The sequence below is a fragment of the Protopterus annectens genome, chromosome 3.part0 (assembly GCF_019279795.1).
Source record: "Protopterus annectens isolate FY-2018-M chromosome 3.part0, PAN1.0, whole genome shotgun sequence".
NCBI lineage: Eukaryota > Metazoa > Chordata > Ceratodontiformes > Protopteridae > Protopterus > Protopterus annectens.
Genome location: NC_056731.1, coordinates 842,791,573 through 842,807,926, shown reverse-complemented (window position 1 = coordinate 842,807,926; position 16,354 = coordinate 842,791,573). Strand labels below are relative to the sequence as shown.

The 16,354-nt window shown below is 38.1% G+C and overlaps 1 protein-coding gene across 3 annotated transcripts in view; it reads left to right on the top strand.

Annotated features, from left to right (window-relative positions):
* RNF152 (ring finger protein 152) overlaps positions 1 to 16,354 on the top strand; it is a 338,000-nt gene that overhangs the window by 171,182 nt on the left and 150,464 nt on the right. Inside the window, exon 1 of one of the 3 annotated variants that reach the window (XM_044065177.1) lies at positions 9,115 to 9,409. The exons of the other annotated variants lie outside the window; for them this stretch is intronic. The gene's annotated coding sequence lies outside the window, so the exon portion shown is untranslated. Of the gene's footprint in view, positions 1 to 9,114; positions 9,410 to 16,354 lie in introns of those variants that run through there. 3 annotated transcript variants of the gene reach the window in all.

The window sequence follows — 16,354 nt, the reverse complement described above, 5'->3', positions numbered from 1 at the left end:
GCCATTCAGTCAGTTCCTGTGCCAGAAAGGGGCCTAGGATTTTATTCTCGCCTGTTCCTAGTACCAAAGAAGGGGAACACGTGGAGACCAATTTTGGATTTATCTATCCTCAACACTTATCTGGACATTCCCAAGTTCAAAATGTTGACGTTACAGCAGCTTTTACCTCTGCTGGGCAAAGATCACTGGATGGTAACTTTAGATCTCAAGGAAGCTTACCTTCATGTGCCTATAAGGCTAAGTTGCAGGAAGTATCTGCGTTTCGAGCTGGAAATTCTCATTATCAGTTCTCTGCATTGCCCTTTGGCTTATCTACTGCCCAGAGTATTCACAAAGGTTCTGGCTCCAGTGATAGCTTACTTCAGGCTAAAAGGAATTCAAATCTATCCTTACTTGGACGACTGCCTGATTCTGGCTCAAGAAAAGGAAGACCTTCTACAGCATTTGGAATATGTCATAGCAGTGCTAAGATGCCTAGGGTATTCTGTGAACGAAATAAAGTCCAGTCTAGTACCCTCTCAAGACATGTGCTTTCTGGGTGTGAGACTGAATACAGCAGCCCAGATGGCCTTTTAACCCCGGACAAACAAAAGAATCTTTCAAGTTACTTCCATCAACTATCTCTTCAGTCCGGGCTGACTGCAAGGACAGTCCTTCAAGCCTTAGGGTTCATGGCATCTTGTATTCTGGTGCTTCCCAATGCCAAACTGCATATGAGGAAGCTACAATGGTATCTCAAAAATCTGTGGACACAGCACTGCCAGGATTTGGACACTGTCATTCAAATAATACCTTGCATTCAGAAGGAATTTTTGTGGTGGGCTCAGGAATGTCACCTAAACAAGGGACTCTCTGTGACCCGGCCAGAGGCAAGTCAGATTCTAACGACAGATGCCTCAGACATTGCTTGGGAGCTCATCTAGATGGAAAGTGGATACAAGACAAGTGGCCTGCCAGACTACAGCATCTACATATCAACATGAAAGAGATGTTAGCAGTCCAGTTTGCATTAATGGCTTTCAAGGAGTTACTTCTTCTAGGGCAGGTGTTGATTCTAACAGACAACACAACTGTCATGTGGTACATCAACAAACAAGGGGGAACACATTCTTACCCATTGTGCAGGCAAGCAATGATTTTATGGGAGACTGCGCTCAGCTTGCAACTGACTCTTCAGGCAAGGTTTCTGCCGGGAGCACAGAACTCCTTAGCAGATGTGTTAAGCAGACAAATCATGGATCCCCATGAGTGGAAACTGGATCTTCATGTATTTCACAAATTGACAGTGTCATGGGGAACTCCAGACATAGATCTGTTCGCTTCTCCACTAAACCACCAGCTGCCAAAGTTTTGCACGAAAGGATTTCATCACACAGCTTGGAAAGTGGATGCTCTTTCTTTCAGTTGGAAAAATCTTCATGTGTATGCTTTTCCACCTCTGCCTCTTCTCCCAAAGGTGCTTCTCAAGGTCAGACAAGACAAGCCAAGGATGATTTTAATAGCTCCAGATTGGCCTCGGCAGCACTGGTACCCATTACTGAGGAGTCTGGTAAGGAAGCCTCCATGGCCTTTACCCTTGATTCCACACCTGTTGTCTCAGAGGGACGGTCATCTGCTCAATGTCAAGCTTCACTCTCTTCATCTAACAGCCTGGCATATTCTGTTTTGAAAGACAGCAGGTCTCAACTTCCTCAACAAGTTTTAAATGTGATTATGGAAGCCAGAAGACCTAGTACAAGGAAAGTGTACGCAGAAAAATGGAAGAGATTTTTATTTTGGACTGCAGCAAAGAATTTGGAGATTTCGGAGCCTAATTTGAGTGTGGCTCTTCAATATCTTACTGAGTTATTGGACAAAGGTTTGTCTTTCACTTCCATTAAGATTCATGCTGCAGCAATTTCAGCTCACTATGATTGTGACCCACCATTGTTTTCACATCCTTTGTTCAAGCAATTTCTTAGAGGGCAAAGAATATAAGATCCGCACGTAGAGCTCCTACTGCTGGTTGGGATCTCAATTTTGTGTTGGAGAAAGTTACTCTACAACCTTTTGAGCCTCGGCTACTGCTGAACTGAAATACTTGTCATGGAAGACTGCTTTTTGTTGGCCATTACTTCTGCAACAATGCTTTCTGAGTTAGAGGCGCTTATCGAGTTTGAGCCTTTTTTGATTTTTCATAAGGATAGGGTATCATTACGTACTAATCCTTCCTTTATGCCTAAGGTGGTTTCTAGTGTGGCTTTAAACCAAACTATTCATTTGCCTACTTTCTATGCAGATCCCCAAAATAAAGGGGAAAATATTTTGCACACTTTAGATGTACACAGGCAATTGCGTTATTATTTAAGCAGGACTAAGGATTTTAGGCAGTCTCAGCAGTTGTTTGTTTCTTTTGCTTTGAGTTCGCAGGGCAAGCCTGTGTCAAAGCAAACTATTTCTAGGTGGATTGGGTTTTGCATTGCATTTTGTTATTCCCATCATGGCAAGGAGATTCCAGCTGGGATTAGGCCTCATTCCACTAGGGCTACTGCCACTTCAACAGCATTTCTAAGGGGGGTGGCAACTAAGGATATTTTGGAGGCAGCTACTTGGAGTTCAGTGCATACTTTCTCTAAGCATTACCACCTTCCTCTCTACTCTAAGTCTAGGGCTGGTTTTGCCACAGCTATTTTGCAAGGCATGTTATCAGCTCCTGCTTCCTTATGATTTGCCAGCCTCCCTTACCTCTGCTTTGGGATTCTACCCAATAGTTAGGACTGCAGCAATGTGGAATGAAGAACATAGTACAGTTTTGTACCTACCATAAATGTAGATGTTCGAGGATCCACATTGCTGCAGTCCAATTTACCCTCCCTCCTTCCCCTCTGTGTTAGGGGTGGTTGTGTAGGTGAGATTATATTCTGGTACCTTTGTATATATTGTATATATTTTTGGTGCAGGTATGTTTGGTGTGTTTTGGTTTTGGCCTTGTTTTTTTAGGGTCTTCTGACATCTGGGGCAAGAAAAGACTGAGGAGATGGCGTCGGTCATGCGCATTAGTACCCTGACGTACTGACGTCAGTCTAATGCGCCGTGACCGACGTCAGCCATATACTTTGGTATTCAGGCCGACTGGACAGCGGACTACCCAATAGTTAGGACTGCAGCAATGTGGATCCTCGAACATCTACATTTATGGTAGGTACAAAACTGTACTTTTTTACCTTCTCCTCCTGATTGATAAGTTCAGTCTTGGGTTGGACTACTGAACAACTCTTCTATGTAGTAGCCAACCACCATTCCTCCTTCCATCAGCTCCGTTAATCACCCATATGTTAGGAGTTCTGCAACAGTGATTTTGGTCAGGATGTAATACAGCTGTGTAAGAACTTAACATAACAGTCAATGTCCAACTGATAACTTTTGCACTATTCCATCCCACCGTCCATCCCCTCTTCTCTATCTCACTTCAGTGTTTAGTTTCCTCTCCTCCTTTGCTCTGTTACATGGGTATGGGGGAGTTTTTTTTTTTTTTTTTTTACCAATTTGAGCTACACCCCTCCTAGATGACCACTCACCTCTCTTAGTAGTCTTCAGGCTACTGGCTTGGAGATGGACTGAGGATCCACGCTCATACATCCATCTATATACCCCAATGCGTATGAGCTGAGGTTATGCATTGGACGTATGACCTACGGAAGTAAAGCTTTGGTTCCCCAGCCAGACTTCAACACTGATAACCATATATGTCAGGAATACTGCAATAGTGATCAGCAGGATATCTACTTTTATGCTAAGTTCTGACAAAACTGTAATTTATTAGTTGCAAATTGCTGAAGTTGATATGCTGATTTACAAAGAGCTTCATGCATTGGAAAGGAATATTGTCAGTTTTGGATAAAATAAAGATGTGTTAATTTAAAAAAAGAGGGGGGTTGATTTGCTTTATTTAAGAAACATGGACATTATGGGTGCTGAATTTCCATTCAGTGTATGCCATGAAAGTAATAACACAGATGTGCTTTTCTCTACTGTTTGTATGTTTCAGATGTGCTACTGGCATGAAGTACATGCACTTTGGCGGATGTATAATTTCTAAACACTGCTGTTATGTAAACACTGCTCAAACCACAGTACAAGAAACAGGAAGAACAAGAAAGACAGTGAAAGGAAAGGCTGGCTACTTTATTTTCTGTGGTGACAAACAGAATAACATTGCAATACAATGAGTCTTTTAGCATTTCTAACCCTTCTTACAATGCCCACAAAACTGCAACAGCTGGGTGCTGCATTACTACTCATGTCTGACTTGGGGATGTAAGCATAAATTTGGTATGAATGTTTTTTTTTCTGTGAAATGGAGTTTGCTTTATAGTTTATGAAGTTTCCTTGGTACTATGCTGTTGGTGAAAGTGTTGGGATTTAAACTATGGCACCTTGGTCGCTGAATAGTATGATTGCTCCATCTTAGTAGCTGGCCTGTTGGATGCAGTCTGGTATTAAGTAGTGCAATACATTTGAAAGTAGGCTAACAAGTATGAGACTGAGGTTTGAAAGCAAGCTAGAAGCCTGATTTGTAGGTGACGAGCAATTTTCATATTAGGTAATGGAATGCATTAATGCTATTCTAAACTGATTTTGTTTTTAATTCCTATACTGCTGCAATAGCTAGAGGGGAATGTGGAATGTACAGAAAGCGCCAAATGTACTAAAAAAAAACATCGTTGAGGAAAACTACTGTTGATGGTGTAAAGCTTCTTAGAGATTCATACCAGTCATTTGTTGTGAGTTTGCAAAATGCATTTGCTATTGCAGACTTGTATTTTAAATGATTGTAGTGCACAGACCACCATGATTACAGCTCTTAGAAAGGTGCTTAACATTTTTTAAGCTCCCCTATGCTTTCTTAAGGTTGGATGTGCACTAAAAGCAGACAGCACTGACCAGTAAATAGCAAAATAGCAGCAGCATGAAGAGAAATGGCTTTGTTTTCCACTCCTGTTTCTGCATGCTGTCTGTAAGGTACACAAAGTACTTTAAAACCTGCTTCCCTTACACAGGGAAAACATAAGGGTGTCAACCTACTTCATCATTGCTTTACTAGCTTTCAAAGCTGGTAAACACATCACTTTTTGTTACCCTCACGTTTGACTAATTTGTAGTACATGGAAAAGATCTCCATGCACTACAAAGAATTCTGATCGGCTCTTCGATCATAACTACATATTATGTGTTCTTAACATGGACGCCAAGAAAATTCATGTCTTGAACAGATAGATTGGAGACCCACTCAGAATTCTCTTTTTTATTCCCTAAGAAGCTGATCAACATTTTTTGTAAGTACAGATTATAGGATTTATGCAAATCATTCTAGGTAGAAGTTTTAGAATATACCTCTTTGCGTACTATCCCTTCAATACGATTACTATCCAACTCTAGCAGCAATCAGAGGAGTTGTAGAACATCACAAGGAAAGGAATGAATGAAAGAGTCTCAAGCTGATAATCTATCATGATTTCTATCCTTATACACAAAGCCAAAACACAATGAAAAAATTCTATTCATGTACTTTAGCAATGAAATGATATTAAGAAGCAAGACTGATGCATATTCAGACAAAAACAATTGAGAGAGATGAGTATTTTGTTTTTATATAACTTCAGTATACCTCATAGAGTACAAACAAGATGAGGCCTTTTTGAGTTCAACTTGCCTCTGTCAAACTGCCCAGTCACTGCCTTCAGTAAGAAAACACTGTTGGTGTGTTTTCTAAGTCTACATTACCAGTGAGCAGTTCTTTTTTCTCACATTTCCTAATTTTTCATATAGGAGGTGCACAAGTTCACTAGGTGTGAGGGGGGTATACCTCGGCACATGGGTGGGGTAATTTTTGTTAATGGGATATGTGGGGGTCTGGTATAAGCTACGTGAAGTATATAGTTCTGCAGGTTTAGGGAATGAGTTTTGTGTTGTGTTGAATCCACAAGTGATTCCCCAAGCTTACAATACATGTTTCATGGATCAAACAACCCAGACCCCACTTATATTCCATTTATTTGCTTTTTTTGTATTTATTTTATGTTGGACTAGTATTTCCCAATGACTTCAATAGGTTACAGTAATTGCCCAAGTTTCTACAAAGCCCTGTTTACAGAAGTGTGACTAAGACAGGGAGAAGGGGACAGCCGCCCTTAGTACAAGGTGTTTGAGGGATGATCGTCAGCTGATCAGGGTATTTTGTTGCAGTACTGATATTGTAATTGCTGTCAGGGTAGAAAAGCTGAAATGTATAGTGGGTATTATTGTAGCTATAGGAAACCACTTGTTGCAATTTACATTTGTATTTGAAACTAGAGATTTGAAAAAATATAAAATAGAAGACTAATTTACTTCTTTAGTTTTTTTTTTTTTTTTTTTATCCTCACCTTAGAGTTTGGGAGGAACCATTCCTCTCAGTCTGTTAGCACAAGAAATCTGGAGAAAAAACAGAAATAATTGAGGGGGGGGGGGTCAAAGGCACAAAATCAGGGACAGACTTTTGTTATAGTTTTCTTTTTATCCTCAGTAATGTTTCCCATTTATTCTGTAGCAATTGCCTATGTTTCTACTTAAAAGGGCTTTAGGGAGTTTGTGCAATATTTTTGAGAATGAATTGTTTATCTAGTGTTTTTCTACTGTAGTTCAGTGGTAGTTTTTCTATTTTATAATCTCAGCTAATTTTTGATGTATTTTAGTAGTACAGTCTTTGTCTTTTTCGGTTTTTCCCGGTTAGGGGTCGCCACAGCGGAACTCCGGTCCGCTAATGATTGGCAGTAGATTTTTATGATGCCGAGTTGCCAGCCCGACGCCCAACCTTCAGTGAAGGCACGCCCATTCACGCATGTCTTTCGGAGGCCACTCGACCACGGGGAGGATATGCAGACTCCACACAGAAGGCACTCCAGCCGAGAATCGAACAGGAGAACCTCTTGCTGTAAGGCAACAACGCTACCGCTAGATTTGTTAGTTTGTTATAGTTAAGTCATATTTTTTAGTTATTTTATTCTTAGTTTGTGTTCAGAACAAAGGGAAAAAAAAAAAACTACAGAACATGAGCATCCTTAGTGCCACCATAGAACTAATTGTTTACAAAATCCAAGAAAAAGTATGACAGTTATTAGTTGAAAGCTTTTGTCTCCCTAATAAAGAGACTTTATTAAAGCTAAATGCAGCAGCTAAAGCTTCAATTAAAGACAATGTAAGCATTCTCTTGATAACATGGATGAATGGAAAACATAAAAAATGAAACCAACGAATGGGCAAACAAGTCCAGTAACCACTTTTTATTGAAGGTTAAGCACTTTTGTCAGTATAATGTCTGACTTCTTCAGAACAAAATGAAATGGAAAACACCCAGATATGCTACCTGAGTCTAATTTTTATGTCAGTGTTTACAGACATGAGATTAACATAGCTTAATTCTGAATTAATTGTTTTCTTAATGATTTATTGCAACAGAATGTCGTAGATCTGGACCAACTGAATCCCCTTGGTTCTGTGATTTTTGGATTCCCAAAGATTCTTAAAGATGTTTACAACCCAGTTTTCAGACCCATTGTTTCAACAAGAGAGTCCATCACAGAATGTACAGCTATTTGGTCACACTAAACTTAAAGGAATGTTTAATACTTTTGAATACGCTGTTAGAGATTGTTGGAAATTTTTAGAATGCTTATCACGTTAGTTTTTACAGTGATAGGCTCTTTGTTACAGCAGATGTCAAGAAGTTATATAGGGTGATTCCTCAGCAGTTATGGAGTTTTGTCCAACTCAAATGTTCAGTTTATAGAAGCCTTTATGGAACTGACCCTTACCAACAGGTTTTTGTTTTTTCAAAGGTGAATATTTTAAATAACTTTCTAGTGGCTGTGGGTGCTGATTCAGCCCCCTACCCCCATGCCAACTTGGTTTTGTTGTTCTGGGAAAATGTACCTTCTTTATCAAGATGATATTTTTTTTATTCTAGACAGGGTCACATGACAAATTAGAAACATTTTTTATTTATTTGAAATACACCACTATTTTTTAAGTTTTTCTTTTGAATGTTGTGACAGTCAAAATCATTATTTACATTTAGATGACTTAATAAGTAGAGATGTTTCTGTGCAACAGTTTCAGTCTACAGTATATAGAAAGTCCACATTTTCTAATTTGTATTTGTTTTTCTCTAGCTGGTACCCTTTTCATCATAAGAAGAGTTTAATTAAGGGACAGTTGATTCATTTGTCTAAGTTAATTTCTAATGACCTCAGGTTTTTGAATGAGGTCAACCCTTGCTAGAAATGATCATGTAATATTATTGGGTGCTATTACCAGAAATGTTATCAATGACATAAGTTAATATTCAAAACTGTTTTGTTAGGTCAAGGGGTTTCACAAGCAGAGCAGTACAATTTCCAGAGTTGTTTTGATTTTTCTGATAATTCCTTCAGCTTCCAATCCATTTTAAAGGACACTTGAGTTAAAGAGTAAAAGTTTTTGATGATGCTAACCCAACATTGTTTTCAGAAGGGGTAAGAATTGAAATGTTTTGAAACCCCAAGCAATGTGGTAGTTACTAGTAGGAATGCTATGTTAAAATGTGGTAACTGAAAGCAATGTTATGTTCATGATGGTACCAACATAATAGTGGCAGGTTATGATATGTCTATTTCCTGCCCCATATGGGGTAATTGTAATTCCAAGGCTGTTGTTTACCTTGCACAGTGCTTGCCTTATGATGCCTTTTACACAGGCAAAAATGAAAGACACTCGAAAGAATTTAGTAAAATTCTCACAAAATATTGTCATCATTGTATTGCGCTTTGCAAGGATAAGAACGCTTTGTTCAAGCATTAAGTGGTTTGCACTAATTGTGTACCTTTTAATGTAGGTTTTAATATAGGGTTATTAATTGGTGTTTTCCATTGGTCCGTGTTATCACATGATTGTTTACATTTCCTGTTTAACTGAAGCTTTAGCTGCTGCATTCATTTTTGAAAAAGTATATTTCTTAGCAAGACAAAAGTGCTCAACTAATACATTTTATACTTTATCAAGATAATGTGTTTTTTTCGTGGCACTAAAGCTGTTTGTTTTTTATCAGTCACCTCTTTGACTTCACCCATTGCTGGGCCCAGCCTCTGTTGGTCCACTGGTCATAGCCAGGCAGCTATGTGACCCTGTCAGTTGCATGAGGACATTCTTCAGTCTACTAGTATTGATGTCCAGTTGCCAATCCACCAGAGCTGTTACCAGGCCTTCCACCTGTCTGGAGATGTATGAAGACTTCCAGTGCTGCTGCACTACAGACAGACCAACAGAGTTGAAGATGGAACCCTCCAGTTTGTCCCATAAGGGTGACTTGTGTCACCCTGCAGAGAGGTGGGCTTGAAGACTACTGAGGATCTAGGTGAGTCATGTGTATTGTGCAGTGACCACTGCCACACTACATTCATTGCATTGTCAGTAAAATATGAACATAGAGAGAAACAAAACAACAAAGTAAATAAGGAAAAAAAAAACTTTGTGAAAAAGAGAAAAAAGCAAAAGCAGTTATCAGGAATAATTGCTGCCCTGGGTAGCAGTACAGGCCTGAGAAGACATACACAATGGCAAACCAGGATAGAAGCCTGACAGAATTATGCTACAGAAATATGTGTATCACAAGGGGCAATGTAAGATACCACTGAACCACTCTTCCATGGGTAGAACATTGGCACAGTCCATGAGTTGCAAGCAGTTTTACTAGGAGGCAGTTAAGCTTGGCTGAACCAGCACATTGAGGATCTATTGCCCAGCCTGGAGGAGCTTACTAGCAAGTTGCAGGCAGTACCTAGTACATGTTGCCCTGCATTGCAATGGGGAGGCTATGCTTTGTGTACCCTGCCACAGAATTCCAAAAATGAATACACATGGGATGCTAAGACCCAGTGGTAATATAGTACCATGACATATAAAAATCACTATGTAGTGTCATCCAACAGCCTATTGGATGCATGCCTATGGAAAGCCAGGGATAACTAATAGCAGCAAGGACATTGATTGGCAAGTGTTACAGCAGGGTGTGTCAGGCAGGAAAAAGCATTGTGTATTAATAGCATGGTTGATGCATATGGAGGGGACTCTGGGTTCTGCCAAGCATCCAACTACAAAACAGACAATGGCAACTGCAATGGTGATAGCTCAGCCATTGTCACAGGCATCATAGGAAGTTAAAGGCTACTAAGTGATATGACCATTATAACTTGCCTATTCCCACCTTAGTCTGTACTGCCATCCCTGAAGAGTCCTATGCCTGAGACATATTTATGAATACCCATCCAACTATCCAGGTCACATTTGAAGGAAGATAGTGTGTTACTCTACTTTAGGTCTATATTACATTGTCAAAAGTAGACAATATTGAATCTGATATTGTTGACATGACAATAGTGAACACTGAGAATATCAAACGTGTAAATGGAAATCTCCTTAAGGGGAGATTTCTGTTTACTGCAATGCAGTGCAGTCTTGGAGTTGGTATATTTATGTAGCAGGGGGTGTGGGTGGTGCAGGGGGCTTGCCCCCCTGCCTACACCCTTTAGTTTTTATTTTTTGTTTTTGAATTTATTTTTATGAGCATTCAATGTTTTAATAGTTCGATCAATAAAGGTCGACCTTTAGTGATTCAAACTATTAAACATTCAGTGTTCTAATATAGACCCCTCTACTTTATCTAGAAGAGGGCTCTATTCTAGAGATGAGGGAGATGTTATTAAAGTAATGACTATCTCTCTCCATCTTGCTTTATTTATCTGCTGACACAGCTTTATATGTCTTGTTCTGATATTTGTGAGATTGTTTGATTTATGAAGGGATCCATGATTGCTCAGAAGAAAAGGCATAGGTTTCCTTTGAGGAGGCTGTAAGACACAGAAAAGGGAGGCAGTGGTTTTGTTTTTTTCTGGTATTGTAGGGATTTTAAACCTATGATCCTCTTTAAGAACCTTGGGGGTGGGGGGCTTTCCAGCTGTTTGATATGTCTGGTGAGATACATCCTAAATGGGACTTGTATTATTCTGTAATTCGCCTGATTAGTGGTGAATACAAGGGGAAAATAACCTTTTTATGTAGATTATATTCCCTTGGAGATCAGCTGCACCAAGTAGAAAGTTTTCCTAACAGCTGTTACATGGTGATCAAAGGAAAGGGAATTGTCAACCCAGGTTCCAAGGTCGCTAACTGCATTTTCATTTTGAAGTGGGGTATTGTCAATCCTATATGCTGGGGGATAGTTTTTTTTCTGTCAAATGCAGCTGTTATGCATTTTTTAGCATTTAGTTTAAGCTTGTGTTAAGTACCCCAGGATTTTCTAAGTATAAGTACCTGGTGGACAGCTTCTGAGTTAGAGGATGATTTGGCAAAGGTGCCCAATTTGCAGTCATCCAAAAACTTGGTTAACCATATGCCTTAGTTTTTAGTATGTAGGTCAAAGAAGTAAATACAGAACAAAAGCAGCCCCAGCATTGAGCCCTGTAGGACACTACATATCACCTCCATGTTCTCTGACACTAGACATTTGTTTAATGATTGTGAGAAATGGGAGAACATGAGCAGTGAGTTTTAACCCAGCCATTTTACTGAGAGTCGGCTCAGCATATTCCTGAGCAGTAGTACTTCCATTTTTTTCCTTTGTGGAATTTTTTTCTTTCCTTTTTTTCTTGTTCCTTTTAAATATAAAAAGGACATGAATATGTGGGTACTGTTTGACAAATATCTTTAGGGTACACAGTGACTTTGTGAACACTTTTTTTACGTGAGGATTTTTCTTTCTATCCTTAACAAAAAATGTACAAACCTCTGGTCATAATATTTCTAGCAGCAAACATTGCTGAAAAAAAATTATATTTTATGTCATGTGGGCATATAAATGGCCTTTGTCTTTCTAATCATCTTGGTGCATGTCTCACACTAGGTGTTCGTTAATGTGTTTTTAATATCTTTTTTTTTTTTGCTTATGCTGCTAGCTGACCAGTAGCCATCCCATGGCCTTTTCAGTCTTCTTTAGGTGCAAACTATTTGCAGGATGCAGTTATATAGACAACTGTCAGGATGATTGCTTGCTATGTTCCCTATTGTAGCAGTCTGATGTCTGAAAAACCTCAAAGTGCCACTGTAATGATTCATGAGCACTTCTGTGTGTGAGTCAGAATGTTACTACTTTTCTGATGCATAGCTTGGTGAGTGCACACAGCTTCTAACATAAGTCAGGCCACAGCCCTGAACTGCCAAGTCAGTGATGTAGTGGGTTGAGCTGACTCCTTCTCCTCCTAGGATGGATGAGACAGAATTGGGGACTTACTCCTACTATCCTCAGCTGGCTTCTCCAGATCCAGGGTTGTTAATCAATATAGGATAATCTGACTCTATACTTGTGTGCTACAGATCACTTATGAAGTGAACTGCAAAATAGTTGGCCTGGTTAGTTTCTTGAATCATAGATTTTTCTCATAATGGGGCTATATGGCATAGCCGGCCATAGGCATAGGGAAACAAGGCAGCCACCTAGGGCGCCACTCTAGAAGGGGCTCTTTTCCAGTATTTATTTATTTATTTTGCAGTAAAGAAATGTTTTCTTTTAAATGTGTTGAGTTAGTGTAGGAAAAAATAAAGAGGAAGACAAACTGTGATTGTGAGATAAATGAAAAAGTAGTAATCTGGATGGTGTAGGTAGACCATGATGAGGGCACTGGGTGGTGTGGGAGGGTACTGTGGAGACCTTTTGCCTAGGGCACTAGTTGACCAATGTCCAGCCCTGCTAAAAAGAGAGAGTCAGAGAAGACCCATCCTGGTTGTTCGCTGCTGTATTAGGAAAGCAGGGTAAGATTACAGAAAGTATAGAAAGCATTTTTTAAAGATCATTTTACTGATTACATGAAAGAAATTGAGATTCTGAGCTGGGCAACTGAGTTACAGATAGGGTTGGAGACTGTATTGAAACTTTTCGACCACAGTCTTCAAGTATAACCACAGAGGATACAGAGGAAAAGAAGATGGAAGACAAAGTCAGTTGTGAGTTAGGCATGGACCAGTCAGTCAGGACAATGAGTTACAGCTGGTGGTCTTCAGTGGTTTGTTGTACATGAGCTGTAACTGCTCCATCTCTCTCCATGATCCAGGTTTTCTTTTTTGCATCTTTCCTGGCAAGAAACAATTATCACATTGTCAGACCTAGGTTTGTACCACTAATCTTTGAAATTATATGAAAAAATGCAGGACAATGCCAGAAATATATTAACATTTGTATGTTTTTTAGGGGCTAGCAGGTGAAGCTATTGTTGGTCTTCCAAAAAGATGTAAGTTGACTGAGAGATATTAGCAAACATAGCACCTATGATAATTCGCTTAGTCCTTTCCCATAGTTACTGCAGTATGATAGAAAGCAGAGTATTCCACCATGTTGTCTTATGATAGAAATCAGAGTATTCCATGTTGTCTTATAATAGAAGGCAGAGTATTCCATCATGTTTTCTTTTTCCAGAGTTTCCCATTGAGGCCAGGGTATCACCAAGAGGACAGTGTTTAATAAGGAGTTTTGGACCTTTTGAAATTCATAGCTTACTGACTGGCTACAGTGAATAGACATAAACCTTTTATTTCTTATTGCTTGTTTTATTTATCCTTTGTTGACTGTGTTAGTCCCACTATGTTAGTGGCCTCATTTCAGCGGAAACCTGATGTAGTATTTATAATACGTTGGGAAATTTGGCCAGGACATTGGGAAACCTCCCCCACTCTTGGTAGTCAGGGAAAACTTTGCATGTTACACACCCTGACTTCCTGTTTCCTATCCAGGCATGGAGGCAGCCAGGAGGAACAGGGAGAAAACATGGCTGATTCAGCTTTTGCTGAAACTGGATTGAGAGTTGCTGAAAATGTAGTTGAAATGGTAGAATTGCTACCAGAAGTTTTTCTGATGATGTAGGTGCAGAAAAAAACAGTGAGACTGGAGGAAAAGGAGATTGTAGCTGTAACAGAGATGGATTCAGAGGAAAATTTTCAGAGGAGATTGTTTGAAGGAGAGACAGTTGCCTCTGAAAAATGCATAATTACAAACCTCCATTCGGGGGGGGGGGGTTTGCGAGATGATTATTTGGAAGAAATGGTAAACTAAAGTGAGCTAGAAAGTGGAGCAGCTATTTCATGGAGCGACATAATGGAAAACATAGAAGAAGAAAAAGGAGAAGAGAACTGTGCCAGAAAAAGTTCCAGAGACAAACTTGTGTACAAACTGTTGGACAAGGAACAAAGAAGAAATAAAAGAACAAAAAAAGAAGTATACAGTAATTGTGAGCAGCAAAAAAAAAGAAGAAAGTTTGGACAGATAAGAGGTTTGGGACTCTGTCATAGCACCTTTGGGTGTTAAAGCAAAAAAGGTAAGAACATTTATTTTAATTAATAAAGAGACTTTTGTGACTTAATATTTGAGACTGGGCAAGCTATGGAAATATTTTTGGGTGCGTATGAACAAAAGAAAAATGTTTATCCATGGCCAGAATATGTGGTGCAAGCTTTTTACAGACAAAAGAAAAAAAAAAGAATAATCTAGTTTAAAACTGAAGTTGAAGCGAAAGAACATTTAACTATATGTAAAGAAGTAATGGACACTACAAAAATATATGATGAAAGAGGACTATGGACTGGAGGATGGGAATGTGGAGTAATACTTAAAATTGAAAATGATAATGTTATACACGTATCTAGTATTATTAATGTTTATGATAATAAAGGTTTTGTAAAACACAGGGGTCAACCAAAGACTTATTTTTGTGGAAAAATGATCATTTAATCAATCGATGTGAAAAAGGATGTTATTTATGGAGCAAAACTGGGCATAATGCAAATAAATGGGATTTAAAGTGCAAAAAATGTGACAGTACTGGTCATTCATGGCTAGAATGTGAAATGAATGTACAAGAAAATGAAAATGAAGTTATACAGGAGAAAGAGATAGAAGAATGTGTTATACAAGAAAATGTACAAAAACATACGCCTGATAAACAGGTTATACATGAAATTAAAAAAAATAACAAGGAAAAAGATACAGAAGAGACCAGTGAGGAAGCAGTTGATTGGAACACAGTAAGAAATAAAAAAAATATAGGGAAAAGAGTTAAAGTAAGGAAAAGAAATTTTAAAAACATAATGCATATAGAAAATAAGAAAGGAAAGGGATAAACATTTTACTGTACTCTCTGTTCTTAAAAGCTGAAAATATTAGCTTTAAATGTGAACAGTATGAAAAATATTAAGAGGAGAATAGGTATATTGCAATGGTGTGCTGCAGTAGATGCACATATTATTGTTTTAGAACATATCAGATTATTAACAGAGTAAGAAAGAAGACAAACTGAAAAACTTTGGAATGGTGTGGTAGTTTGGAACATGGTGAAAGAAACATGCTTATGTCAAGAAAGCATTAAAATATTAGCTGTAACCATAGTGGAACTAGGATGAATTACAGTAATAGAGTTGAGATGGAAAAATTATGTGTATTGAATTATATAGCTTTATATGCTTATGTAACAAAAACGAGAGAGAGAGAGAAATGATTAAAATAGTATTGAATATGTTTATGTAAATATGGACATTATAGTGGTGAGTGATTTTAATTCTAATTTAAGAAAAAAATAAGAGCAATTGTGATGGTAAAATGATTTAAGAAATTATGAGAAGTGGAAAGTTAAGTATATGGGAGAATAGCCACTGGACCTAAAAAACAAATGAAATTAGGACAGAAATTGATTTTTTTAAATATCTGATAGTCTGAAAGGAAATCAAGTATGCTGGATATTCAGATCATGTGGCTATATGGGTTAAAGTACAGAAAATGGAGAATATATAAAAATAGGAAAAGGAATAGAGTATTAATGAAAAGGAATTAGATTTAGAAGAGAAAAAAGCTTATGGAATTATGGAAAAAATATGAATATGAGAGAGATTTATGAGAATTGGATTGGTGGCTTAATTTTAATGAGAAATATAAAAAAGTGTCTTTAGAATGTATAAGAAAGAAAAGAAAGAGAGAGATACAAGATATTAAGTCAATAAATATTTAGTGACTTAGAGACGAAAATTTACTTTTATGAAAAAGAAAAAAAATATATAAAATGAATCAAATTAAAATTTAAAACTTGTTATATAAACAAAAATATTGTTTGCAAGGCAAGAAAGAAGAGGTAGCACCACATTTGAGTAAAATAATAAAATAAGGAAAAATAATAAGAGAATTAAAACTAAGGAAGGTAAGCAAATAAGACAGAAGAAGGAATATACAAAATAATTAAAGAATATGTGTTGGAATTATTTGTTAAAA